The 27936-nt window shown below is 47.3% G+C and overlaps 1 protein-coding gene and 1 long non-coding RNA gene across 2 annotated transcripts in view; both read right to left on the bottom strand.

Moving 5' to 3' along the window:
- LOC141278327 (uncharacterized) overlaps positions 1-27932 on the bottom strand; it is a 37485-nt gene extending 9553 nt beyond the window's left edge. Inside the window, exons 1-2 of the long non-coding RNA XR_012330874.1 lie at positions 18236-27932; positions 14098-14164 (exon numbers count right to left, since the gene is read on the bottom strand). This is a non-coding gene — a long non-coding RNA (uncharacterized lncRNA). The remainder of the gene's footprint in view (positions 1-14097; positions 14165-18235) is intronic.
- Positions 1-27936, bottom strand: part of MAPKAPK2 (MAPK activated protein kinase 2) — a 44204-nt gene that overhangs the window by 14565 nt on the left and 1703 nt on the right. The window lies entirely within an intron of this gene.

Genomic DNA, 27936 nt, shown 5'->3' with positions numbered 1-27936 from the left:
ACAATAAGTAGCTATTGTGGTAACGTGGTAGAAGATATGAACCACTCTTTCCTACACAGTTTACAAAATGGCCCAGATGCAAGACAGAACTCAAATCACCCACCATGAGCACGAGGACATCTGCGAGAGAGACTAAGTCTTTTTCTGCCAAGAGCAGGGCGCCTGATACATTCCTGTCTTGCCTTACTAAAGAGTTTGCCTCTCACACAGCTGAAGATGGAAGAAGGGAATTGCTACCCAGAACTTGATTCTGACCAGAAAGCAAAATCTAGTAAATTATGTTTTAAAAAAAAAACAAAACCAAACCTTAATTAGCAAAACAATAACAACAAGAATCCCACATTGGGAGGAAGTAAACTTGTCAATTCAGAGTTCAAAGGAGGGAAGAAAAAGCCTTAGGACAAAAACAATTGTTTAGCCTAGACTTCCAGAAAAACAGTATTTAGAAGTTGAGACAAAGGAATAGCATGATCAGAGATCCCAAAAGGGAGGCATTTTGAAGGACAAGGCCTGGCCTCCAACAAGTGGATTCTGATCATCTAAAGCATGATAATCCCGGAAAAAGGAACCAGGAGGAAGCAGCTGCCAATGGCAAGGCCATGCACAGGGGGCTCTAAGGATGTGTCCAAAGACACGAGCACCTGCCCATAATCCAGGACAGACCCAAAGACAGTGGTGTGGGCTCATAAAACAGCATAAGCAGAGCTTGTGAAAATGCAAGAACTATGAGAAATGTGGCTAAAGGCTACATGCAAAGCTGTAAGAAGCAGCAGGGAGGAAGTGGGCCCCTCATGGGGACAGAGGCTCTAATCTACCAAAATGACAGAGAAGGGGGGAATGTTCATCTCCAAAGTGTTCCTTTTTTTCTAGCAAGGAGAAAGCACTTCAAATTGGGACATACTTAAGGGAAACCTCAAATCCAAGATGGCCCAAGAACCAACCAACTTATAATCACCCAAAGATGACTGAGTTAAAAGACGCCGGTCTTAGAAGAATCACATCCCGGGATACAGTAGGAACCTGCAGGTATGATTCCCGAACCACCGCTGGTAATCACTGAGGGGCCATGGGGAAAACAGGCAACGCCCTGCTTTTGGGCAGCTAGCATTCCCTCAGTACCCACTCTGCTCCAGGCACCAGGGGGTTCAAGGAGTTCAGTCTAGTGAAGGAAACAGAGTCAAGGCAAAAGAAACAATATGTACACAGAACTGTTAAGAAGAAGAACTGCTTAACTTCACATCTGTCTCTGGCAGAGCTCTGGAGCAGATCATGAATTGGACCTTCACAACGCAGCCTGCTTCCCTAAGAAGCCATGGCACACTTGTCTTGCTACCTTTTCTAGCAGGGTTACTAAATTATAGACCAAACAAATAACAGATACCAGGGTCCTTGACTTCTACAAAGTACATGGACAAAGTCTCCTGCCAGACCTTTGGGATGACAAAGAAAGAGGGGGTGAGATGACAAAGCATTTTGATATTTGTAATTGTTATAAATGACCAATAATAAAAGTGTTATTTAATGGACCTAGGACAGGCTGAACATGCACCAAACTGAACTCACTGCTCCCTCTGACTTGTTGCCCAGTCTCAGTAAATGACAATGACATCACCATGTAGCCAGGTTCCCACATATAAATCCTGAAGTAGTCATCTGCAGCTTCTCTCCCTCCCTCACCCACAGAACCAATCCAATTTTGTCTATGGAAATATCTCCCAAATCTAATCTTCCCTTTTCCAGTCTTGCTGCCGCTTGCTTGGTTCCCTTTTATTTTATGCGCTTTCTAACTGGTTTCTAGACAGTAGACTTAATCTGCTCTCCAATACATCCCACATCAATCCCTGAAAGGCAAATCTGAGCAGGACATTTTCTTCCTTAAAGATGTCCATTGGCTAAGAGGATAAAACCCAAATTCCTTAGCTGGGTCTTTCCTAACTCCTAGCCATAATATCTCTGCCCCCACCTCCTAACACATTCTATTTAAGCTACACTGAACTTCACTGTCCTCAAACATGCCATGCCTTGTCACGACTCCACGTCTTTGCATCCTTTGAGCGCCAGTGCAATGTCACCTCTTCTGTGAATCCTCCCTGGTGACTTCCAGGCACAGTCAGCCCTCTTTCCTCTCTGCTCCCACAAGGCTCTTGTTAAACTCTTACTGCAGCACTCACTAGTGTTATTTACAAGACTGGTCCTCCTCCTGCTGAATAGACCGTGTGCCTTTTGGAGACTAGGACCATGTCTTTATTCACCTTTTGATTCCTAATCCTGGGTCTAATACATGGCATTATGGACGTACTCAATATTTGCTTGTTGACTAAACCCAGAGAACACCTCCAGCGACAAACCAAGGCATGCAATCTTTGGCTTTGCCTAGAATTTTACCAATAAGCTGGCTGAAGACATAGTAGACAGCAAGCTCATCAGACTTGCAAGTGACCCCCAAAATTGGAGTGTGCCGGGTAACAGATTTTTTACAGATCACAGTAGGTGAAAATACGGGCCAAAGTGACCCCCTAAAAAAGCCACATGTTGGGGCTCAAAAAATCATCTATAACGGCCTGTGATGAGAGAGACCTTTCTCAAGTCAGATCCATACCACACGATGAGCGAGAGCAAAGGCTCTGAAGCCAGGCTGCCTGGGTGAGTCTCAGTTCTTCCATTAACTAACCATGAGATCCTGGAAGTTTCCTAACTTATACCTCCAGTTGCCTTCATTGTAATACAGGGATAATAATAGTACCTGCTGTATAGGGTTGTTGTTTAGTAAAAATAACAATAATGTACTTGCACTTAGAATTGTACTTAATTCAATAAACTCTACTACTGTTTGTTGGTGATATTGTTGTTTCTGTTGTTAAAAGCTACTTCTAAGAGAAGAGAAGCTATAGAGCACTGTTAAAAGCAAGGGCCCTGCGATTAGACTATCCTAAATTCAAGCCAGCTCTAAGCTTAGTAGCTGCCTGACCTTAGGCAGTTATTTCGCTTTCTTTCTTCCTTTTTTTTTTTTAATAATTTCCCTGACCAGGGATGGAACTCGGGCCCCCTGCAGTGGAAGCACAGAGTCCTAACCACTGGACCACCGGGAACTCCCTTCACTTTCTAATCTCCATTGTTTCATCCATTAAATGGGGCTAATGATAGTATCTGTCAGAGATACTCGCTTTAGCATTACGGTTGATCCTTGATCAACCTGGGTTTAAACTACACAGGTCTACTTACATGCGGATTTTTTCCAATAAATACGTACTACAGTACTACAGCATCCCCAGTTGGTTGATTCCACGGATGCAGAACTGCAGATGTAGAGGGCCGACTGCAAAGTTATACGTGGACTTTTGACTGCATGGGGGTCAGCACCCCTAACCCTCACATTGTTCAAGGGTCAAGTGCATTTCAAATGGGGGAAAAAAAATGAGATAAACTAAATGCCCATTAATAGATACTGGTCAAATAAGTATGGTATACCCATAATGGTGCATTAAACAATAGGCAATTATAGGACAGAAGGAAGTAGATCCAGACAAATGAGATCAAAACTTCTCCAAAAAAGATATCCTTCCATGAAAAAGGCACGCTGCAGATTGATACATGTAGTCTGGTCCCATTTTTGTAAAATGTTTTGAAAAAGAAAAAGCAGACGTACGTGTGTGTGCACGCACGCATGCGCGCACGTGTATTTACCCAAACTTTGTAACTATAGACAGCCTTTGCTTTACTTAGTGACATGAAACCATACAAATGACCACACAAAGCAATCTTAATCATCAACGGGGAAAATTAAGATTGTTCCATGACCTTTAGAAATTTTTGTCAAAACATTAAAAACTCTTTTACTGTCAGCTATAAATGAATAGAGAAATGAAAAAAAATATTTAGTATAAAACTAATATTTATTTAGCACACTGTAACTAAAAAATATCAGACATTGAGAATGAGTGTTTTGTTGCTTTGTAAAGACTCATCCAGAGCCCTCTGAACAGGGCTTGCCTTTTTGTTATTTAACACACAATACCGAGCAAGCATCGCCTTTGCAAACTGCCACGCTCCTTTCTAAGTTTGGATCAGTTTCCAACATTTTATCCTTTGTGCTTTCAATGTTGCAAAATATCTCCAAGAGTGCCTTCAACATGAAGTTTTTTTCCCCAGTGTCACTCCCTCTAGAACTTCTTCATCCTTTGCATCACAACCACTGTGTCAACGAGTTTGCCTTCACCAAGTTCCTCTGGCTGCATACGCAGAGTCTCAAACAGCGGCAATGTCAACATTCCTACAATCAGCTATTTATTCTATAATTTCACTTATGTTCAGTTATGGAATTTCACTTTTCATTTCTTTGCTGAAATTTCATCAACGGTGGGCAATTTCCTCTTTTGATTATCCATTTTTGTAAAATGTCACACGAGTTTATCGCTAGGGGACAAGGAGGCAACACAACTGCACACTGTCCTGTGTATGTGTGAACTCAACAACAGATGGGCGGTGACCACGACCAACAGACTCTGAAAGAAGGGCTGTGACTGGTCACTGATCATAACAAACATCTGTTAGGTACTTAGTGATTTGTGGACTGAAGAGCTAGTAGCAAAGTTTGTACTCTATGCAATCACTCAGAGTTCATATACCATGGCAACTGGAATTGGAACCATGCTGTTGGGAGACCGGTGTTATTTAACTAAACTGTGATAAATGAAATTCATGTATATTGTAACTGTGAAAAGCAAGGACTGCCCTTACAAAGAACATAATAGGGAAGTATATATGCTAAGGTGTAGCAGTGGTTACCCTTCAGGAAGAGCTACATTATTTAAATTATTTCAATGACTAAGTTCTACACCGTGGCAATGGTTCTCAACCTGAGATGATTTTCCCCCACAGGAGACATCCAAAAATGTCTGGAGACATTTTTGATTGTCGCAACTTGGCAGGGCACAGAGAGGGCTGCATCTGGGATCTGGTGGGTAGAGGCCAAGGATGCTAATTCCTAAGAAGCATAGGACAATCCCCACAACAAAGAATTATCTGATCCAAAAGGTCAATAGTGCCAAAGCTGACAAGCCCTGTGTTAAACCAAATAGTTTTTATTAAGTTCTTTTTAATAGCACCTTTCTCATAAAGTGGTGGCAAAGATTAAACAGGATGATGGCAAGCAGAAGGTACACAGTAGATGCTATTAATATCAGAGACTCTGTCTAAACGACTTTGAGCTGCATGAGTACCTTAATATCACCTTAGATTTGCGGTATTTTTTTACGAACATTAACTCATCTGATCCAACACCATGATGTGGCTGCCAAAGAGTCAGCATCACCTTCAGTTCACTAGCAGATCAAGTACCTAGATCAAGACAGGAGTCCAGATCCAACCACACTCTGTACCTCTCAGACCACATCTAGAATCCAGTGTCACCTGCTAAGCAAAAAAAAAGTATTAAACTTCCAAAGAATGATGAGCAGTGCATAAAAGGTCTGAGAAGCAAGTCACAGGAGAAACGGGTCAATAAACTGGGACAATTATCCTGAAGAAGAGAAACCCCGAAGGAGCAGCTGAGGAACTAAATTTGATTAACAGTCCCAAAATTCTATAGGGCTGTCACAAAGAAGGCTAAATTATTAGACTTGCCCTATGTGGCTCCCCAAGGCAGAAATTAAAAGGAGCTATCCCCCAATAGCGGGGGCCTGTAAGGTAGTAAGCTCCCTATCCCTGGAAACACTCAAGCAGAGGCTCTCAGGTGGGCTCTCAGGGGATTCCTACATTGAGTGAAAGAATAATCTAGATGAGCAATAAGGCACTTTCTAATACTCACGATCTTGGGTGCAGAATACAGAGTGTAATTTCAGGAACAAGAAATTAACAGCCTCCTTTGACCCAGCAATCCCACTCCTAGGTATTGACCCAAGAGAAATGAAAACATTATGTCCACAAAACGACCTGTGCAAGAACACTCATAGGAGCTTTATTCATCACAGCCAAAAATTGGAAATGCTCCGAAGAAGAATGGATAAGCAAACTGTATCATAACCATACGACGGAAAACTACTCCATATAGAAAGGAACGGGCTACCAATGCAGGTAACCAGGTGGATGAACTTTACATAAAAGAGTTCATTGTGATTATTCTATTTATAGGACATTCCAGAACAGGCAAAACTAATCTCTAGTGAAACAAGCACCAGAATTGTGATTGCCTGGGAAGGAGCATGAGGGAACTTACCAGGGTAATAAAATTTTTTGTTCTCTACCTTGACACAGGTTCAGGTTGCACAGATGGAAGCATTTATCAGAACTCGTCAAATGATACACTTAAAATCTGAGAATTTCACTGCTATATAAATTTTACCACCAAAAAAAAATTACTTAAACGCATGAACAAACATTGAACTCTAATTAATGCCTACGTATGCTATGTTTAAGGGCAAACGGTACTGATGTCTGCCACTTACTATAAAATGCATTCCCAAAATAAGATAGGCTGATAAATGGATAGGGAGATGGAAACATGGAGAAAGACATGAGAAAGCGAGTAAAATGTTAATGGTAGAATCTAGGTCGTTGTGTATATGGGTGTTCACTGCACAGTTCTTTCAAGTTCACTGTCTTTTAAAGTATTTCATAATAAAGGTGGGGGGGGCGGTGGAGGAAGTAACAGCCAATAGGGAGCACTAGGGAAAGAAGAGGTGGCGGGAGGTCATGGGAGGACAGCAGCAAGGGGGAGAAGAGGGCCTTCAGACAGCACAGGGGCCTCTCAAGGGCAGAACTGCAAAAGGCGCAGCTGACCTGGGGACAGGCAATCTTAGCCAAGATGGAGGATATGTGAGGTTAGTGCTCAGACCTTTGCTGTCGTAAGTTCTTGTTCCCATGGGACAAGCTCCATCTCTATCGGACTCTAGCCCTGCCCCTCTCTGGCCTTGGTATTCACCCCTGGACAGTGAAGGGACCAGCTCTGACAGTCAACTATTCACCACATCTTTGCGAACCATGTTTCTAGACAGGAACCAAAGGATGCAGAGATGCAATTAGAGCTGCAGCAAGCTCCAGCCACTTTCCTACAGGCAAGTTTCCCACAACAAGAAGATTGCTATCGTATCAGTATGTACTCAAAAGAAGGGACTGGGTACAAATAGCTCTGTCTGAACGAGAATACTCCACTTTGTGGATTATCCACCGCAAACACTGAACCAATGAGCAGAAGCACCCTGCCCCCCAAGACCCAGCAGGTTTCTGGGACACAGAACATTACGGAAACCCAAGAGAATTAAGGAGATGTATTTGCTGGAGAAAAACAAAAGAAGTCACTGATATTTTGAAAAGTCCAATTTCAATAATTTGAAGATTATCTACTTGACTATCCCTGCTCCCCTGCCCACAATAGCATAGACCATGTAAACCTGACTGCATACAAGACTGTCAGATTTTCTGTGGTATGATTTGCCTACTCTGGCTCTCCACCCGGAGGACGCATGTCCTGGAGTTGGCCAAGTGAAAGAAGAAGACGCCGGAAAGCTGAGTGGCCTAGTTCTAGTCCCAGCTCTACAGTTAGTTACCTTGCTGAGAACCTGCACTCTGTCCCCTCCTCTGTGGTATCTTAGATAAGCCTAGCCTACCTGAGGGCAAAGGTTTCTTCTGACGCTAAATTCTTTGATATGATTCTCTCTTTCTAGGTAGGTAATATAACCTGAAAATGTGTTCAATTTTCACATATTCCATAGCCCTTTAAAGTCACAATCCGGTTGCGGCCGACAAGATCCTCACTCAGGCACGTGGAAACTAGGGTGCAGAGAGTTTAGGACGTTTGCCAAGGTTCCACACTGGCTGCTGATGGAGTGAGGGGTACAACCCAGGGCCCTGAGAAGACCACATACATTCCCTGGAAAAGTATAGGAGACCCCAGGAACCCCTCTTAGATTTCAGTACCTACAACCAGTCCCTTCTTTCTCTGCCTTATCCATTCTGGTTTCCCTGGAAACCAGAGAATCTAGTACTTTTGGCCTCAGACCTTAAAGGGAAGAAGGATATGTTATGTGCTTCTCAAACCAAAGACAGTTACCTCACAAACCAAAAAACAACTTCCAGCACGACTTCCTTCCTACCATTCTCCTTGTGGGGAGGGGGTGGGGGGCAGGCTGCTTGGAGGTCAAGACTCTTATAGGAGCCTGGAGTGCCTGAGGGTGGGGGAAATCCCACTCCTCCCCTGGAATAACTGTGGCCAATCACCTAGGGGAAATCTGGAATCCTCATCATGCAGGACAACAGGACACCCTGTCTAGGTCCAAATGCGTCCCAGATGCAAGGAGGGCCATGACAGGAAACGGAGACCCAACAAGGCTAGGACCTGTGATAAAGAGGAACACCAGGCGTGCTGTGCCACCCCTCCCCCAATCCATGCCTACTACGCACCAGGCTAGAATCAGGTGAAGACAGAAGGACAGGTGAAGGGAGAACAAGAAGGAGAGATGACAGGAATGGGGCTCAGACACTGCCCTGCCTTCTAGCCTTGAGGGGGCAGCAGGTCAACAGCTTAGTGCCTCACTGCCAGGACCTGGAAAGAACACATCTGAAGGTTCTTCTAAACAAGGAAAGCTCCACCCTGGAGTAAGAAAGAATTTCCACAGTGACCAATTTGCCTAGAAGTGGCGGGAATGCATTCCCAGCAGTGGTGCTGCATCCCAGCTGATGTGAGAGGGAGGAGCCACCCCTTCTCCTCTCCTACTGCCCAGCCCCCCTCCACCCTTACCCAAGACCCACCAGAGGTTCCTGGCAAGGGCTCCCTCCCTGGGGGCCGCCAGTCCTCAGGGCTCAGAGCTACTGGTCCCTCTGGGGATGCCAGAGCCTGGGAGTCTGCAAACACAACCCCAGTTGGCGGCAGCAGCTAATACTCCTGCTTCCCAAACCAAAGCCCGGCCCACCCAGACTTCCTGTTCAGGGGGCACTGAGGGCAGCATCTGCCCTTTCTCTACTCCCACAGGCAACAACCAGAGGGCCTGGGTTTGCTCCTCCCCCCATCTGAGCAACGCCAGGCCGCTGCTGTGGCTATGGCTGAGGTAAGACAGGGAGATGGCCAGAGAAGCTGGGAGATGAGGGACAGCTCACCGTAGTTCCTGAGGACAGACTACCTCCCTTCCCTTTGGGGAGGTCAAAAGAGGAAACAGAACATAAAAATATAAATACATACACACTTACAAACAGGAAATCCTGGGCCTGCTTTCATGACACTGAGCTCTACCTACATTGGAAGTGCATAATCTCCAGGAAGAGGGACTGATTCCCACTAACATTCCCTTTTTCCCTCAGTGGTTAATTTCCTTGTAAGCAACCATGACCTCCGTGCAAAGCTGCACCAGGAGGCCGCAGAGGCCCACAGTGGGCTTGGGAACTCCCCGGGCCTGGGTTTGTTCCAAGTGAAGAAGCCAGTGAGGCCTTCCTCGGGAGCCGGCCATCAGGGGGACCACCGACAAGTCACCAACGGTCTGAAAAGAATTCTAGCCGAGACTCTTGAATTTTAAAACTCCACAAACTTTATTTAGTAAATCCACTTCCCAATTCTGAATTCTTCCTTAAATTTAAACCAAAATGCCTTCACCTCAGTTCCCCCGGGTGATGAAAAGCCAAGTGCCTTTCCACCCTGGTCTGCCCTCCAGATGCCCTTGGATGCTGGGGAGGGAAGGAAATATCCAGCCCACCTGTTTCTCCCACACTGCCACCTCAAGGTTCAAAGTCCTGCCCCGTCAGACAAGGAGGACGCACAGAGCTAAGGGAGCTAACTCCTGCGCCCTTACACTTCCAATCCTAGCAAGCAGCTGCCTCCGGATCAGCAGGCCCTCCCTTCTCCGATGGTGAGGAGCTCTCAGCAGCCTGGGCCTCAAGCAGGGGTGTCTGCTCACTGCTTGTCGTCGCCCCCCTCCCCACTTCCCCACCCCCCAAACTGCACACTGCCACTTCCCAGGCATGACAGATGTAACTGCTATTCAGTATGTTCAAGCCAGGACAAAAGCATTCTCCAGAAGCACAAAGCCAGCAGGAATGCAGACAGGCCAACTTCAATGGAAGCCACCTGCCAGGGGCCCTTCTCTGCCACACCCCCAGCATGCACACACACAGTTTTTTAAGCCTCTCAAACCTGTGTTAACATATAGTCAGGTGAATTTTTCTCTGAATCACTGGACAGTTTTCCCAGAGCTGGGAGACCGTACTGCCATTTCTCAAATAGTATTCTGTAGGATGTTAATAAGTGATAGGTAAAAAGGGGGCCCTAAATGTGTCAGAAGCACCAGGTTATACGCAGTCAAATAGATTCTTTTACTAGAGAACTTCTCAGAGCCTTTAGAATGTTAATGTGCACTGCAGAATGTTTCCCAGATTCATCTGATCACAGAGTGTCTCAGGGCTGGTGATGCACCAACACATTCCAAGCCTGTCTGGTGTTTGGAGAAATGGGTGGCTCTTTCTTCCATGCTCACCCAGTCCCCAGTATGCAGCTCTTCTACCGTTTGGAATATATAAGAAATATTTTGCTTACATGTTCCCCCCTCAATAAGCTTCCAGTGAACAGATGAATGAACAGATTCACGAGCGCGCATGCGCTGTGGTATCTTCACAATTCAGTTCAACCGGTGACAAAGCTTCCGCAAGGACCATTAGAACTTCATCCAAAAGACTGAACCTCTGCACACACTCAAGCCAACATTGGCTGTGAATCATATGTGCTTATGTCACCAAGGACAAGGGTTCAACGCCAGATAAGCCAGCTGGTTTTATTCCCTTACCAAGTCTCCCCCTACACTCCTCCAACTGTTTTGCATTTGTCCATAATGGTAACTGGGTGACTGCATTCAACGTACACACCTGTGGTCAGGGAGAGGCCACCACCGTAAGTCTCACACATGGTCTGGGTGAGCTCAGCCACTACCACCACCAATTCCCAAAGAGAAACCTTAAAAGAATAGCAGGCTAACCAAGCTCGACTAGCAAGGGTTCTCATCCAACCTTCCCCTCATCATGAGAGTGACAAGACACTCAGACATGACATTAGCTGTCAACATCTCCCAGAAAGTACAGTATTTTTATATTCAAACTATATATCTCAGACCATCTCTTGGACCTGGAAGTAGTGCCCCCCGAAAAAAAATGGTTTGTCCGACAGATCCTTCCTTTGCGTTGGAAAAATAGAGGCTGTGTACGCTGGGGTGAACTTGTCGAAAAGCCCCTTCAGGAGCCTCTCTGGTTTCTTGGTGTGGGCTTTCTGTTTCATTCACAATAAAGCAGACTCTGAAAGGGCATCACCCACTGACCTCTGCAGCTGAGCATAGAGGCAGGTGCCCCCTGATGACAAGTTGAAGGCACTCTCCAGCCCGCCACCCCTCACACAGGAAGCCTCTTAAAACCTCTGCCCTTGTTTTGAAGCCACGGACTGCTCCTGGCATGCATATTTCTTAGAACACCTTCAGTGGAGATGCAGATCGTGGTTAGTATCTGGGCAGCACCAAGAGGTTGGGGAACTCCTCAGGCTCTGGTTCTGACCCAAGAAGGGAGGAAGCCCTACGTCAGCTCTTCCCTCCCAACCCTAGTAGCATCAGAAGGAAACAAGGTGAGATCCCACGAGGTAATACTGAACAGTCTCCATCTATCACCGAATACAAAAGTGCATGTTTCATCACCTTAGGAAAAAGTCCAGAGTTTATTCCTACCCTACCTTTCCAAATTTCTCTTTTTGCCCACCTAGCAAAATTAGTTCAATCTATAGAAACTGGGAGTGAAAGGGAACACTGAGAGCTCTTTCTAGTGAAGCATCCCCCCATCTCCCCAAGCAATCCCAGACCCCACCTCCAAGAGCAGAAACAGAAAAGCCCCTTTCCCGCTCCTGCCACCACCACCCCCATGCCCCCCCCCCCGATCCCCCCACCCCCGCCCCGGCCTCTTCCCCCTGGACTCCTCAGGCTACAAAGAATTCTTTGGCTCCATTATTCCACTTACCTTCTCTAACTGGGAGGGCTTGTGTTTGGATGTAGTGGCTTCTGAAGCTGACACTTTAATTCTTGATTTTAAAAACTTTATTGTTTAAATACCAGTTTTGCCTCTGAGGCAGCCAAGGCTCTGCTCTGCTCGTTAATTATCAGCTGCTAAACAGTACTTTTTTCATCCAAGCTGATAAGGCCCAAGGCCACTGGGGGTAAAAATGCTGGTGCTGGAAAAGAGGCTTCAGCTCCTCTGTGGCAGTCTCGTCAGAATCCAGAAGAAGACAAACAGGCAAGAAGCTAACCCACTTCTGTGGGTATGGTGCAGCTAAGCTAAGAGCCTGGCACTGTGCTTGCACTCGCGGACACCAAACGAACGAGACACACTCTTGTCCTCAAGGGGCTCAGAATCCAGCAGGCCGAGATATGGGAGTGACCATAATTTAAATTCAGAGCAGTCACAGAGCTCGCGTGAGCTACCACCAGTATAGGGCAGAAAGGTATTCTGCCTGGAATTGGGGGTGGGGGGACAGGTAAAATCTAAGCCTCGAAGGAGAAACACAATTCCACCAGGAATAAAAGGATGAAGAAGTGAATGGTGCAAAAGAAGATCTGGAAGCAGAAGAACGCACTGCAGAGTGGGATGGAGCCCTCTCCTCTCCTGGAAGGAGAGAGAGAAAAAGAGAGAGAAAGAGAGACGTGCGCATACATGCGTGTGTGTGCGTGTGCGTGTGTGTGTGCGTGTTGGGGTGGGGGAAGAAAGAAAGGTCAAAGCCAGCTTGCCTGAACACCATGTTTAGGAGTTCGAGGGACACACTGGAGGCAAGGGGAGGCCACTGAAGGTCTCTAAATAGAAGTAATGTTTGTGGTCACATCTGCCTGGGTACAGATGGCTGAGTCTCTCAATGCCTCTGAAGAAAACCAGATCAGTGGCCTCAAAAAGCAAGCATTAACCATGCAGAGAAACAGCGACTCCTTCCTATGAAGCAGGATGTAAAGAGGGGGAAGGTACGCACGGCCTGTACCAGCTGGATGACCCTTAGGACTCTCCACTGTCAGGGTCCACTGAGATGTGGACCTTTCCTCAATCTCTCAGCAAGGCCTGATGATCAGAAGAATCCTGGGAATGATGTCACATCTCTGCATCTCTCTAGGGCCCCTGGCAGGTCAAGTAGTCTGAAACCCTGCCATGACGCTGGGGCAGCAGAGGAGCACACACAGCCCTGCGCAATTATCTGCAGAAGGCCGAGTGAGGAAGATGTGACTGATGCGTTCTGTGAGGCTCCAGAAAACACCACTAGCACCAAGGATGATACAACTTCAGGGAACTAAATTTTGACTTGATGATCATAAAACTTTTTTTTTTGCATTTTATATATTTTTAATACAGCAGGTTCTTATTAGTTATCTATTTTATACACATCAGTGTATACATGTCAATCCCAATCTCCCAATTCATCCCACCACCACCACCCCCCACGCTTTCCCCCCTTGGTGTCTATACGTTTGTTCTCTACATCTGTGTCTCTATTTCTGCCCTGCAAACCGGTTCATCTGTACCATTTTTCTAGATTACACATATATGCGTTAATATACGGTATTTGTTTTTCTCTTTCTGACTTACTTCACTCTGTATGACAGTCTCTAGGTCCAACCATGTCTCTACAAATGACCCAATTTCGTTCCTTTTCATGGCTAATATTCCACTGTATATATGTATCACATCTTCTTTATCCATTCATCTGTCAGTGGGCATTTAGGTTGCTTCCATGACCTGGTATTGTAAATAGTGCTGCAATGAACATTGATTGGGGTGCATGTATCTTTTTGAATGATGGATTTCTCAGGGTATATGCCCAGTAGTGGGATTGCTGGGTCATATGATAATTCTACTTTTAGTTTTTTAAGGAACCTCCAAACATAAAACTTTAAAACCAGAAAAAAAAATATTTTAAGAGTAAGGTTTTCTTGAAAAGGGATAAGCTCCCCTAACACTGGAGGAATTTAAGAATAGATTCAAAAGGTTGCCAAACACAGATAATTATCACAGACAAAAACACACATTCCTGAACACCACCTCTGTAGTCTTGTACAATAAGATACAAAGAGTGGAGTTCAGGAATCTGTATTTTCAAATGTTACCCACAGGTGATTCTGACAGTCGACTTGGCTGGGAGCAATTGGGCTAGATGACCATCTGCTGGAATGCAGCCCTAAACAAGACAAACAAAATACTATTTAAAGTCCCTTTCTAAATGATCACCTTCTTTTTACCCTCTCGACTGGGCCCCAAAACCTCTCCTCATGCTCTTACACAAATCCCCTTCCAGCTCCGCTAAATCTTTACCAGGGTGTAGAATGATGACCTCAGAGCCTGGTACTGTCTGAGAGAACATTCTGCAGTGATAGAATGTTCTCTTATCTGCGCTGCCCAACACGATAGTCACTAGCTCTATGTGACCCTTGAGCACTTGCAATGTAGCTAGTGCTACGGAGGAACTAATTTTTAACTTTATTTAATTATTTAAATTTAAACACTCACATGTGGCTAGTGGCTACTGGACCAGCCAGTGCGGCTAGCTACGAAAGAGGGTTTATGTATTCACTCTGAGATTTACACAAGCAAGAAACTTGTGACTCTGCTCCTTCCACTACCACCTCTTGGAGCTCATCCCCAGCCTGAAGAGACCGGCCTGATGACAAGGAGATTAAATTCAAAGAAAACAGCAGGAAAGGAGGAGCTCTGTGACAGCTGTACCAGAGACAACAGGTACAGAGAACAAAGAGTCTGAACAAAAATCTTCACCCCCCAGGGCTTTGCCCTTCTCTGCCCAAGAAAGCAATTAACACCAACAGTGCCAGCAGCCGTCACCCCATCCCGGACAGTGGGGCCTGTTGCCTGGTGCAACCACCCAGTTTCCCCAGAGCAAGCAGACCTCATTCTCAAGGATGACCTAAAACATCCCTTAGCTGACTAAAGGTGGAGTCTCAAAGCTGGTTTGTAATGGAACATTTTGGCTGTTCTGGGGTACAGAAATCCAAGGGAGAAGAAATAAATCTCGCCAAAAAAAAAAAAAAAAGTTCCACTACTTTTCCAGACCTCGAACGTTTTCATCAGGAAAATATATCATCTGCACACTAAAAAACACAACTGGATTCCTGCCCAGGTACAGCACAAAGGCCAAATTCAAACCTGACCAAGGACTCCAGCTTCACATGTGTGGTCCTTCAGCCTTGATTCCTGCTCCCATGTTTCGGGACCCTTTTGCCAGCATCTGCCTGGACACACACTCACAGTGGACAAGATGCTTTCTCAAGGCTCCCTCAGACCAAGTTACTGACTGCCTCCGCTCGGGAGAGGTGCTCAGCCTGCTGCAGAGACACAGGCCCTCAGAGAAGAGGGACGGTGGCAGGGATGGCGGGTGAGGAAGGATGGGAGAAAGACTACAAACTAAAAAATCCCTGCGGGGGAGGGGGAGAACAGCCATCCTTCAAAGACCAGATCTTTTTTCTGAAGTTTACTGGAAGACTTATTTTCCCCCCTTCTTGCTCTATAAAAAGAAAGAGAGAGAAAAAAATGTTGCAACTTCCTTTGTCACAGCACATGCTCAGGAAAAAACAGACCTGACCCATTGCTTCACTTTCCCATCTTCACTAACGGTCAGCTCCATCCCGAGCCCTGACTTCCGCTCACCCAGCTCCTGAGAGACTGGAGGCAAAGATGGCCAGAGCTGGGGCTCAGAGAGCACCCTGAGTGTACCTGCCCACTGGTCTACCTGGGAGGCTCAACACAGGAAGGATGCAACTCCTCAGAGCAAAAGAGAAACCCTGGGAGGGCCCAGAGAGGACAAGAGCCTCAGCCACAGCTGCAGCCTGGCCAGCCCTTTCTCATCACCCCCTTCCTCGCCGGCTCCAGGCGATAGCCAGTCAACGTAATCCCAAGCATTTCCCATTACCAGAAACATCCCTAGGGAGACCTTGGGTCTTCCCCCCTCAGCAAACAGAAGATGGGAGCCCCAGTGGAGTCCCTCAAACTACTCCTCCCACTGGCCAAACTTCTGTCTGCACTGGCCCCGGGCCCTGTCACAGGTGTGAGTCCATACCAGGCAAAAGTGACCGCACCCCTGACCCCTCCGGCCTCAAGGAGCTCACCCTGAGTCTCTGTATCCTTTGTGGCCCTGATTCCACCACTTTCCCACCACCTGCTCCCTGAACCTCTTTATGTATAAAACTTGGAATCAGACCACCTGGACTACCTCTGTCAGAGGTACTGCCTCTGTCAGAGAGGGTCAAGAGGGAAGACATGTGAAGGCACACAGTCCAGATTTGGGGGGTCAGTCTAGATTTACTCCTTTTATATATATCCTGGGGGAGCAAGGGAGAAGACCTTGCTCCCCCAGGCAGCAGCCTGACTGCAGCAAGCTCCAGGGCACACCGGGCCCTCCACCAGGCCACCTGCATTCCTAGTGAGCAAAGGTGCTCACTCCTCCTCTAAATTTTAAGTTCCCAAAGGCAGCACTTCCATCTTATCATTGCAGCAATTTGCACAAAATAAGCATTCCATACATATTTGATGATAAAATAAAGAGGTGAATCAACTAAGTACTGAATTATAGCAGAGTCAGGGAAGAACTATTAAGAGAGGCAGTTCTGCAAGCTCTAGGGAGCCAGGTTTTAGGGCTAGGCACGCCCATCATTAATAGCCTCAGGGCTCTGCACTTTTATTCCTTCTGCTTGCCCCCACCCCAATCACTTCCAGGGCTCACTCAAATGTCGCCTTCACAATGAAGCCTTCCCTGAGCCCCTATTTGAAATTTCAACACCACACACGGAGTTCCTTGCCTTCCAGGGTCTCCTCCCCTCCTTTACTTTCTCCTTTGTACCTGTCACCATCGGACATTTATCTGATTATATTCTGTCTGTCTCCCCCTGCTAGAATGCAAGCTCCATCCATGCAGGCAGGATCTTTTTTTTTTTTTTTTGGTCTTCTTGGTACACTGATGTATCCCCAGAGCCTGAAATAACACTTAGTAAGTGCTCAATAAATAATTGCTAACGAGTGAATGATTTTTTTTGGTCTGCTTGGTACACTGATGTATCCCCAGAGCCTGAAATAACACTTAGTAAGTGCTCAATAAATAATTGCTAACGAGTGAATGATTTTTTTTGGTCTGCTTGGTACACTGATGTATCCCCAGAGCCTGAAATAACACTTAGTAAGTGCTCAATAAATAATTGCTAACGAGTGAATGATTCTAAACATGTTTCCTCTTCTGTAAAACGGGGACTTTTACTTTGCAGTATTATTTTAAGGATTAACAAGGGTGTACGTGAAACACCTAGTACAATGCCTGATACATATAATATCTGCTCAATAAAGACTTGTTACCAATCTGGGAAACTTTCACAGTGTTGCTAAGCTTTCAACAGTGATCTGAAGGAGACAGAAGACAGAAGATTGTTGTAGGTATCAAAGTCATTCTGCTGTTCTGATCTATCCTTAGGGAGGCAGCAAAAGTCATTCTTGGCATTTCTAATTAATTTTCTTGGGTAGTGGGTTGTTTTGGATCTCAGAGGGCTAGAAGGCACCCTAAGGCAAATCCCACTTAGAAAGGCAGGGGTCTAGTCTAAACTGCAAGAAAGAATCAACCCTCATTGTTCTAAATCCCTCTCATCTCATATAGCAGAGGTATTAAAGGGGTCTAAACCCAAGGGGATGACCCTGACTAGTCGACCTTCTAGGTTAATCTTGACATCTGGGCCTCCTGATGGCCAGTCAGCAGGGAAGACAGGAGGTAGGCACAGAGAAGAATCCATGTCTATAAACATCGGTTGAATGCCTGAATGAATAAAAATACTACAGCCCGGAGAAGGGTGAAAGAACACTGGCCTGCAGAAAGTGAGGACAGAGAGGATGGCACCCAATCCCGGGATCCCTGGAACCTGGGCTGACCACCTCTCTCCCAGCATCGGGTTCTTTCCCAGCATCGGGTTGTTTTCCCAGCAGTGGGGTTGCAGCAGCAGTAATGAAAAAAGCCCTTCAATACAGGAGAGCCCTTAGATTTACGAATGAAGAAAATAAGTGAGGCCCAGAAAGGTTCAAGGACTGCTGAGGACCACACAGCCAGGTAGGTCTCTCACATGCCAGTCCAGTTCTGTTTCCCCTGCATGGAATTAACCGGTCCCACGAGGTTCAAACCTTTGACCTCAGTCCCAGCAACATGAGGCTCAATACTGGTCCTCTTGCAACACACAGGAACAAGGCCAGCAGACAGATAGATCACCTTGGACTGCATCTGTGTGTCTCTGCTGTGTCTGGAGCTGACGTGAAGATGCCAAGAACTGCAGGAGAGCTGGCAAGCTCCACATCTGTCCCTCCCTCAGTTAAAGTTCTCCAAGGGGCAGAAGGGTCATCTCCACAGCACAACAGGAAAAGGAGGGGCTCTGGAACTGGGAGGAGGAGGAGAGGCATCAATGGGAAACTGTGGTCAGGGCCCTTACAAGAACGAGAACTCCGTTAGCAGAAACATAAGGTGACAGCTTGAGTCAGCAGATCCGAGTGGGTAAAGGGAAGAACGCCCAGAAGGCTGTCCTGAGAATGGCTTTTTAGCAGACAGGAGGAAGAGCAGGGAGAGACACTTAGGGGGACCCTCACTATAGCCCTGGCTCATTCTCAGAGAGCCCAGGCAAATACTGCCCCTCACCCAGGGCCACCCCCCTCCACCCTGAGGATCACTGCTAGTACCTTATACTTGTGTAGGCAGCATGCACTATTACTCAGTTTTCACACCTTTGTGAGGCAGCTAGGTATAATGCACAATGCCAAAATACTCTCTGAATTTTTTTTTTAATGGCGGCATATAGTCACTACATAGAACTAAGAGGATACAAAAATAATGGAGATGTGGGTCTTCAAGGAACTTACAATCCAATATCTCCACTTCACACATGGAGAAATACATTTAAAATGTGAAAGAAAATGTAAGAGTGTCTTGGCAAGTGTGACAGGGAGGGATGGCGGAGACCTGCTTCTGGCATGAAAGGCTTCACGAAGGAAGGAGCAGCATGTGTACCGGGTAGAAGAGGCAGATACAGACGGGCTGGGGACGGGGAGCATGGGGTGGGGGTGGTAAGGGCGACATAGGACGAATGGGGTACAGGCCACGGGTGAGGGTGTGGGGCTGGAAAGCAGAGCCCCATAAGGAAACAGCATATATAAGCCACTTAAGCTGAGGCACAGCACACACTCAGAAAAAAACAGACTGGGGTCAGATCTGAGAAAGATTTGGAAATCTCCTGAACTCTGCGTCCAAAGGGAACCCATGGAAGGGTTTATGCTGGGAAGCTACATGATCAGAGCTGGGCTTTAGGTAAACTAATCCCCATGCTCTCCAAGGAACTGAGGGGGCAAGACCTCATTCCAGGCCGGGGTCCTCAGGGTCGGCCACATGTTCGAAGGCCCAGCCCACCCCCACCTCTACTCTCTAGCCCTTCCTTCTCTAATTACACCTCCAACTCAATTTTATTTTCTTTTAAAAAATCTAAAGCAAGGTAACCAAAAGAGACCATGATAGCAGGGGAGATGAGGCACAGAGGAAGGGGAACTCACAGCCCCTTCCTCCTCCCTAAGAGCACAGGTGACTGGAGTGCGGCCAGGGGGAGGGGACACAGAAGCGAGGAAGTCCCTGGGAATCCCACAAGGGCTCCAGTGGAAGGGATATGGTGCTGGGGAGCCTGGCAGTCAAAGGGAATAGCAAAACGACATTTCCGTAAGCGTGAGAGTTTGCAAAGCAGGTTACTCTACGCACTCATTTTGCCCCGTGGCCTCCAGCCTTCCTCAGATCCGGGGGCCAGTGAGGAGAGAAGCACAACGAAAGGTACAAGAAGACCTTGCTCCCCCAGGCAGCAGCCTGACTGCAGCAAGCTCCAGGGCACACTGGGCCCTCCACCAGGCCACCTGCATTCCTAGGATGCTCTAAGTTCCACACACGTGGCTCCAAGCGCCCAGGGCTCCCCCTCTTTCTCCTGCCCCACCCCCCAACTCTTTGAACTCTGCAGAAATCAGGCATGACGAGCAATCTGCAGATTCTTCACTTAGAAACGCTTCCCTCACCTAAGGCTCCTGTGAAGACTGCCTTTAAAATCCTTCCTTTAAAAATCCCTTCCTCTAAGAATTACAGAAGCCAGGCAAGGAGGCCCAGGAGAGGGAGAGAAGAGGGAGGGCATGGCTACTCCAAGGACAGGGACTCCTTCTGTCAGAGTTAAAAATAAACTCTTAGCAATTTACACCCAACTCCTCCCCTCCAGAGGCCAATGGGCCTTGGCAGATAAATCTCTCCCTGCAGAGGAAATGAGGCCCCAGGGGGAAAGACAGGAGTAGGCAGTCATGGAGACGTGGTCTGGGTATGTAACTCTAGCTGAAAGCAGAGGGTCCCCCAAGTCCTACCTCTCCCATGCACTCCTTCTCCCAGATAAACCCTAATACCAGAAAACACAGAATCCTCCTATCCAACAGGATTAGTACCAACACCTGCCCAAGGATTAGAAAAATCAGAAAGAAGAGAATGTCAAAGTCAACTAAAGGAAATACTCTGCCCAGTATCTATCAGTTAAATAGGTACCTCAGCTACCCGAGCCCGTTTCCTCTCCTCGTTCTATAGTGCCCCAGGATCCCCGGGCAGTAGGGGAAGAGGCCACCTCGACGGACCTCAAGGGACACAGATCACCAACAGCCCTGCCCCCACAGTCAGGAGGTAGAAGACACCCATGCTCTCTGTGACATCCTGCAGGTGGCTGAGCTGGGAGGGCCAGAGGGGCCATGGCCTGACTCATGAAACAGGCCCTGAGAGCCAGGGCCCAGTTATTCTTGGAAGCCAAAGAGATGAGGTCACACTTTTGAATCTGGTAACCTGAAGCCCCATGCTTCGGAGGTGGAGAGTATAGCTTAGCAGCAGGGCAGGAGTCCTGGGGCAGGTAGCACCTCAGCCACAGGGCGTGTGGCTGGGTGAGAGCCTGGAACAGCCGTGCTGGACTCCTCTGCTCATCCCCACACTCCTTCTGCCAGGGAGGCTAGCTTGCGGGTGGAGTCTGGAGGAAGCCAGATCTGGATGCAAGCACACACACAGTCTAACGGTGCCAAGCCCGCTCACCTCCTCCCTGGCTAATTCAGCCTTCCCCGAGCTCCACGGAGCCTCCACACATAAATCTCGACACCTGGAGAAGCAGCAGCCACGGCTCACTCTCAGCACTCAGAAAAGCCAGTTGGCCCCAAACCACCCACCAAGCTCAGGCTGGAAGAGAAGGGGGCCGGTGGGGAGGGTGTGCAAGTGAGTGTGAGACACAGCTCAGCAGTGTGGCAGGAAGACCTGGGACAGGCGTCAGGGCCTGGCTGTGGGGGGAGACTGCAGCAGTGGCAGGTTTATTTTTAGCCGTTGAGACAGAGGGGCTGAGTGACAGTTCTGGGCCCTGGGCGGGAGGCCCGGTTACACATGTCCAGTGTGGGCTGGGAGCCTCATAACAATATGAATAATCAAAATGGCAGCAAAGTGATCAACTCAATCACCTCCTGGGAGGGCCCGGGAGGGTAAGGAGCCCCACAGGAGCATGAAGGTGGAGAAGCTGGCGGGGCCGTCAAGGGCTCTCCTCCCACGCCCCTCTACCTGTGACTAGAGAGATTTCGCCTTTGCTTCAGGTTCAAAAGAACCATCCCGGACATAAGCCAAACAGAGATGTTCGCCACATCTTCCCGGAGACAGAAAAGGCTTCACCTTCACTCCTCACCTCCCTGGAAGAGCCCTGGATGGACACTGGCCATGGAGATGCCTGGAAACGTCCCTCAAGAGTAAGATGCCCTTTCATACGATCCTTCTGGACAGCTCAGGTTCCTGGCGGAATGAACACACAGCTTGGCTGGTCTTAGAAGGGAACATCAATTACAGATAAAGTTGACCTTGGAGCCACGTCCCAACCTATACAACCTGGCAGACGGCACATTAAGGTGTTTACCGGATCAGAGAATAAAGACCCCCAAGAACTCTGCACTGCCAGAGGGGAGCACAACCCTATCCCCGCTTCCACTCAGTCTCCTCTTCCTCCAACAAAGTCTTGTGGCCTGGCACTCAGGACCTCAGTCCAAAGCTCCAGGGCTAAAAGCACTGCTTTAGCCCTGAATGGCAGGAAGAAGAGAAACGAAAACAGACCTCGCTAGGCATCTCCCACTCCTCTTGCTTCCTCATTCTCCTTACATCCCTTAGTACCCAGTCCTACGGGTAAGAAGTGGTACCTGGATGTACATCCTAACTTCCCCATAAACTCTGGGAATCAGTCCCCAGCTCTCACCTCAGAACAGCCCCAAACCCATACTATAACTCCAAGTGAATTAGAAGAAGGCACCCATCTGTATGGACCCAGTCACACACCGAGGCAAAGCCTGACAAATGGACAGTGAGTTGGATTAGAGCCCTCCTCCTCCCTCAGCCAGGTGCCCTGTGCCGGGCACAGCCTGCACAGCCAACTGCAGCAGCCATGTTTGGCTCTGTAACTTCAAACGGGAAGGAGTTTCAGATGGCGAAAAAAAATGAAGAGTTTCCATCTCTACCCTGAGCCACCAGAACACTAAGATTCTTCTGATTTCAAGGAAGGAGCGGATTCACACCCCACTGAGTTACACAGTCCATCCTCTCTGCTGAGGCACTTGCTGGAACACTCATCAAGTCTTCACACAAGGGAAGGCGCAGCTGGTCAGGGATGGCTATTAATTAAGTGGACGGGAGCTGCCCTGCAACGCAGCAGCGAGCCTATCAAAAGGGCATCCAGGCTGGCCCAGACGCTGCCGGCGGTCAGACGTGCAGCAAGTCAGCAAGCTCTCCTGCCTCCTGCCTCCAGCACAGCCCTCCACTATCCACACTGCCGTGTCCCAGGAGCCACTGGCAGCCTGACCTTCTGATGTGTACACTGAGGCCTAGAAAGTTTAACTGACCTGTTCAAAGTCACACAGCTAGTTAGCAGGGCACCAAGACTAGCTCTATCTTTCTTCCTTTCTCTCTCTCTCTCTCTCTCTCTCTTTCGAATCTAGCACATAACCCATGGTATCGGGTTCATCCCTAGATATTTATATCCATACATATCTTAAAACACAAAATATCACTATTCCCCTAAGGACTAGAAAAGGTATAAAATCTGATTTTGGTTACATATCTGGTGTACATCGAGCTGCTCAGTGGCATGGTCCCATCCCAATACCAATGTCCCCGTTTCTAAGATGACTAATGTAGAAAGATCCTAGTGACCAGTTAGTGGAGATGAGTTTTGCACTGCCAGCTCCACAATCCCCATACTCTTACCTCTAGCAACCAAAACACCAAAGGAACCCAGACCAAGAGGAGGTCCCAGTGAACCAGGTCCCAAGACACGGCTCTGATGCTGATACCACGTAAGACCTTGGATATACCACTGAATCTTTCTGGACTGGCCCAGCCTCTTCCTCGGTGAGGTGGAAAGGGTCAAGAAAGATAAGCAGGGAGTGTTGTGAGCTCTAAGGAACTATGAGTTGTGGGTCTCTTTGCCACTGAGCCTTATTTCATTACCAAGAGCAGCTGCAGCCCCTTCATACACGAAGAACAGCTCTGCCCTGCCCACTCACTTCTGTCCAGGACACTGCAGCAACTGGAAAGGTGCAGCACAGGGAGGAGGGGAAAAAAGAGACCCCACAGGATCCTTGGGAAGGCCTCATGCAGAGGAGAGGGAGTAGGAAAGTATGAATCCTGTGCCACAGATGTCAAACTACCAGGGAGAGTCCTGCATCAGAGCACGGGAGGGCCACTTGGGAATCGTGAGAGGACTCAGATGCAGATACTGATGCCCTGTCTTCCCCGCCATGGCTGGCATTCCTCTTGGCACAGACTCCACACATCCCTGGGCTCTGCAGGTAGGGAGGGGGCCTCCGTCATCCCCAGGATGTGGCCAAGGGTTAAGTTTGCCTCCAGCAGTCGTGAAGCTTGGCTCCTCCAGGCTTCTCCCAGAATCCCCTGCACCTGCTTCTTAAATAAAATCGTCAACTGATGATGGCCCAACTCCTCAGATTCCAAGCAGTCAAAACATCTTAATTATGAATACCAATACCTTCATCCTCTAAAAAGGACCCCTTCATTTCCCAGGCACCCATCAATATTTGGTCCTGAGGCCTGGGGCTGCTTTTCTCCCCCTTTTGTCAGCCACTGATCCCACATCTTAGCTGGAGATTATTTTCAAGCTCTATCAAAGCCCAGAATTCATAAGTGAAAAAGAACCATGAGCCGCCCCGGCTTTGATCCTGCCTCAGTGGATGTCAAGAGCCCTGCTGCAGTAGACAGCAACCAGGGTAGGGCCCAAAGCAAAGAACAGGGTCTCTGAACCCAGAAGCTACACCTTCCCTCAAAAAACCACAAGCCCCAACCTTAGAGATTTGTAACCTTTCTTTATAACATCCTGTTAGTTTACTTCATGCTCCTCAAACACTTTAAAACCTGCTTTTAACACAAAGATCGGTTAGGCTCAATTCTGAGTCACCAGCCCCACTTGCTCCTTACCAACTGATCCACTCTCCCCTCAGCTGCCCCGAGGGCAACGCCACCATCACCTCCTGCAGATGTGCTCATTCCTCAGAGACTGTCCTCAGCTCCTTCGGTCCTCACAGATTGCCTCTTCAAAGTTCTTCTATTCCCAACCACACAATTTAACCCCTAGACCAGCAAAGTACAATAGAACTTTCTACAAGGTCAAAAATGTTCTTCTCCACTGTCCAATTCAGTAACCATTAGCCACATGTAGCTACTGAACACCTGACATGTGGCTAGCAACTGATTTTTAAATTTAGCTTAGCTTAATTTAATTAATCAATTTTAGCTAATTTTAAATAGCTATACATGGGCATTGGCTACCATACTGGACAGTACAGCCCTAGACTACATTTGTTAATTTCACCTTCTCCAAATAAGCTTCCTGACCTCCAAAATTTTAAGGCCACTTTCAATGTCTGTATCCTCCATACAACAAAGCATATGGTAGGATGCTCAGAGAATTGTTAACTACTGTAACAACAGTGGAGATAAAAGAGATTGGTTGATTAATGAAACTTTCCTCACCTTGTGATTCCATCCAGCAAACTGCCCCTCACCCAGCCACAAACTCTCTTGCTCCCCGACCGGTACACAGCACGAGGCGTGCTGGAGAGGGTGCAGCCTGCACTGTGGGGATGTGGGAGCCCCGGCTCTCCCTCTCAACCATGAGAGGTTCTGATCAGCTCCCCTTCAGAACACCAAGGAAGCCACATGGCGGTGACACAAAGTCACCTGGAGGGAGGACTGCTGGAGAAAGGCAAGGAGAAGGAACAGTACTTTGTTTCCTCTAATCCACACAACGGAAAGACAAACAGAGATAAGTTATGACAACATTCTATATTTTGTAAAGCAATAATATGCTTCACCGAATCAGAGTCACACGGCAGAGAGGGACAACGGTGCTGGCTTTAATTAAATTTGTTCAGCTAATACCTAGGAGTCACCATGACACAATGAAGCAGTAAGCAACTGAGGAACCCCACAGGGAATAGGACCAATTACTGCACAAGTGAGCTGAGACCAGGCGTCCCTACCAAAGAAATAGTGAATAGAATTCTCATGTTCTTGCACAAAAAATAATACTAGTAAATAAGGTTTCTAGCAAACACTTCCTAAAAAGGGGAGGGTGTGGTAAAAAAAAAAAATGTTTGTTACTGAAGATTCAAAACTCATGGAGCTGCTGAGTTGGTTTATAAGCTGCCTCTCCAACTCTGGCAACCTCTGCTGGGAAGCCGCTAAGTCCCTACCCAGCACCCCCTGGCCGACAGTCAAGGAGGGCCTGTGGTGACAGTAGCTCCTCGGGCTTGAGAGGCTCTGGAGCAGCAGCCCGTCCCAGGGCCAAGCCTGCTGATGTCAGTGCAGTACCCAAGTGGGAAGCGGTCAGGCGTCCTGGGTGCTAATCCTGGTTCTGCCCAGTGCATGGCTGTATTACCTCAAGCAAGCCTTGCTCTGGGCCTTGGTTTTCTCATCTGCAAAATGAGGGGGTTGGATGAGATGACCTCTAAAGTCCCTTCCAACTCTGAGAGAAGTATAAGTATGACTCAGATCTTCGCAAAAGCAGCCAGGAGAGATGGTGAGGCAAGGTCACAGCACCCACCAAAAAGCATGTAAATGTTACCTCTCTCAGGTGGAGGTAGAGAAATAGCAGGGCGGAACGGGACTATTTTTTAAAGCACTGATTACATTTAATAGGACTAAGAAGTCACCAGACCACAGACAGGGAGCAGGGCATCAAGGCAGCCGCCACCTCTCACCAACTCTCAGGGCTGTGAGATAGCAGATATCAGAACCCCCATGACAGGCCCTGCTGCTGCTCTACAGCTCTTTGACCTAACTCCCCAGGAATGGCCTAACACCCCGGGTAGAGCAGAGGTCTCCTCCCTTTTTCTTCAGGCACCTTTCCGATGAGGCAATCCCTCCTGCCCTACCACATCTTCCTCCCTTGCTTAATAATCAAAACACTCCTGGTTTTGAAAATCATTTCAGTACTCAGCACCTATGGTTAAGTTAATCAAGATTCAAGATCTAGAAATCTCTTTGGTGTGTGTCTCTGGAACAGAATTCTTTGAACCAGATTCCCCCCACAGCTATAATTATGTCTCAGCCAGTATTTGGATATTGGAAGCGCTGTTGACACTGCTATCAGTCTCTGAATGCCTCATCCCTTCTTTCTTCCTCTATTATTAAGTTTTTACACAAAGATATGTGGGAAATCTACAGTTTAACAGTTGAGTCAACTTGTAAGATCTGGGAGCAGGCTGCCTGTCAAAACACACTCTGACTTCAATCTTCATCCACTTCTAACCTGCGAAGGACAAACTATGAGTGTTATTTAAAATACTCCTGGATCTTTAGCACAGGGAGATCAGCTCGGTGCTTTGTGACTACCTAGAGGGGTGGGATAGGGAGGGTGGGAGGGAGGGAGATGCAAGAGGGAGGAGACATGGGAACATATGTATAGGTATAGCTGATTCACTTTGTTATAAAGCAGAAACTAACACACCATTGTAAAGCAATTATACTCCAATAAAGACGTTAAAAAATAAAACAAAATAAAATACTGCTGGATCTTTCCTTTCAAAACCATTCAAAGGGAGAAAAAAATCCAAATCTCTCTCCGATTAATTACAATAGAAATCTGAATTGCCACCCAAAAGCATTTTAGAGGGTGGTTTTTTGTGTCTATTAAAAAGAATAAGGAGAAGTTGAGAGCTTTTGTTCTGAAGTCTTTATACCATATTCCAGCTATCCAAGAAGATGAGCAGCCAGTGTCCCCAAACTGCTGATGGGTGAAGGCAGATGGCGTCTCAGAGGGGATAGAAAACTCTCCTGGAAAGAATGTCCGTCACTTCCTCAACAGTACAGGTTAACTGTGGTCAAACAGTATTCACTCAACTCCACTCCCCGAGGTCAGAGCCATGGGATCAAACAACCACTCTCCTTCCCTGCCCCCAGTTATGAGCAGGGAAAGAACGGTCTAAGGCACAAGTATTAAAGGGTTCAGGATACTGATATATTCCTTCTCCAAAAGTCGACATCAAACAACCAAAAGCCCTCAGCAACAGCTTACAGTAAAAACCAAACAAATCTGACAGTGTTGAGGCTAGCTGAAGTTCTCCCCCAAAAGGGAGGATGAAAGCAGCAAGAAAATAATTTCAGAGGCCTTAAAATCTGTTAAGTTGAACATGTTTGTCTTCTACAACCCCCAAGTACCAGGGTCTTATTCTATCTAATTATATATTCCAACATTTCCACCCATAACACATATCTGAGTTTTGTATGAATAGCTGAAACACAGCTAGCCACAGGGATTGAGGGGGAAAAGAAAATATAACACAGGAAGTATTTTACTCCTCCTCCAATCATTAAGACACCCCAGGGGAAAAAGG

Source organism: Tursiops truncatus, chromosome 1 (genome assembly GCF_011762595.2).
Source record: "Tursiops truncatus isolate mTurTru1 chromosome 1, mTurTru1.mat.Y, whole genome shotgun sequence".
Taxonomy (NCBI): domain Eukaryota; kingdom Metazoa; phylum Chordata; class Mammalia; order Artiodactyla; family Delphinidae; genus Tursiops; species Tursiops truncatus.
Note: the sequence above shows the minus strand (reverse complement) of the source record. Positions and strands in the feature narration are given on the sequence as shown.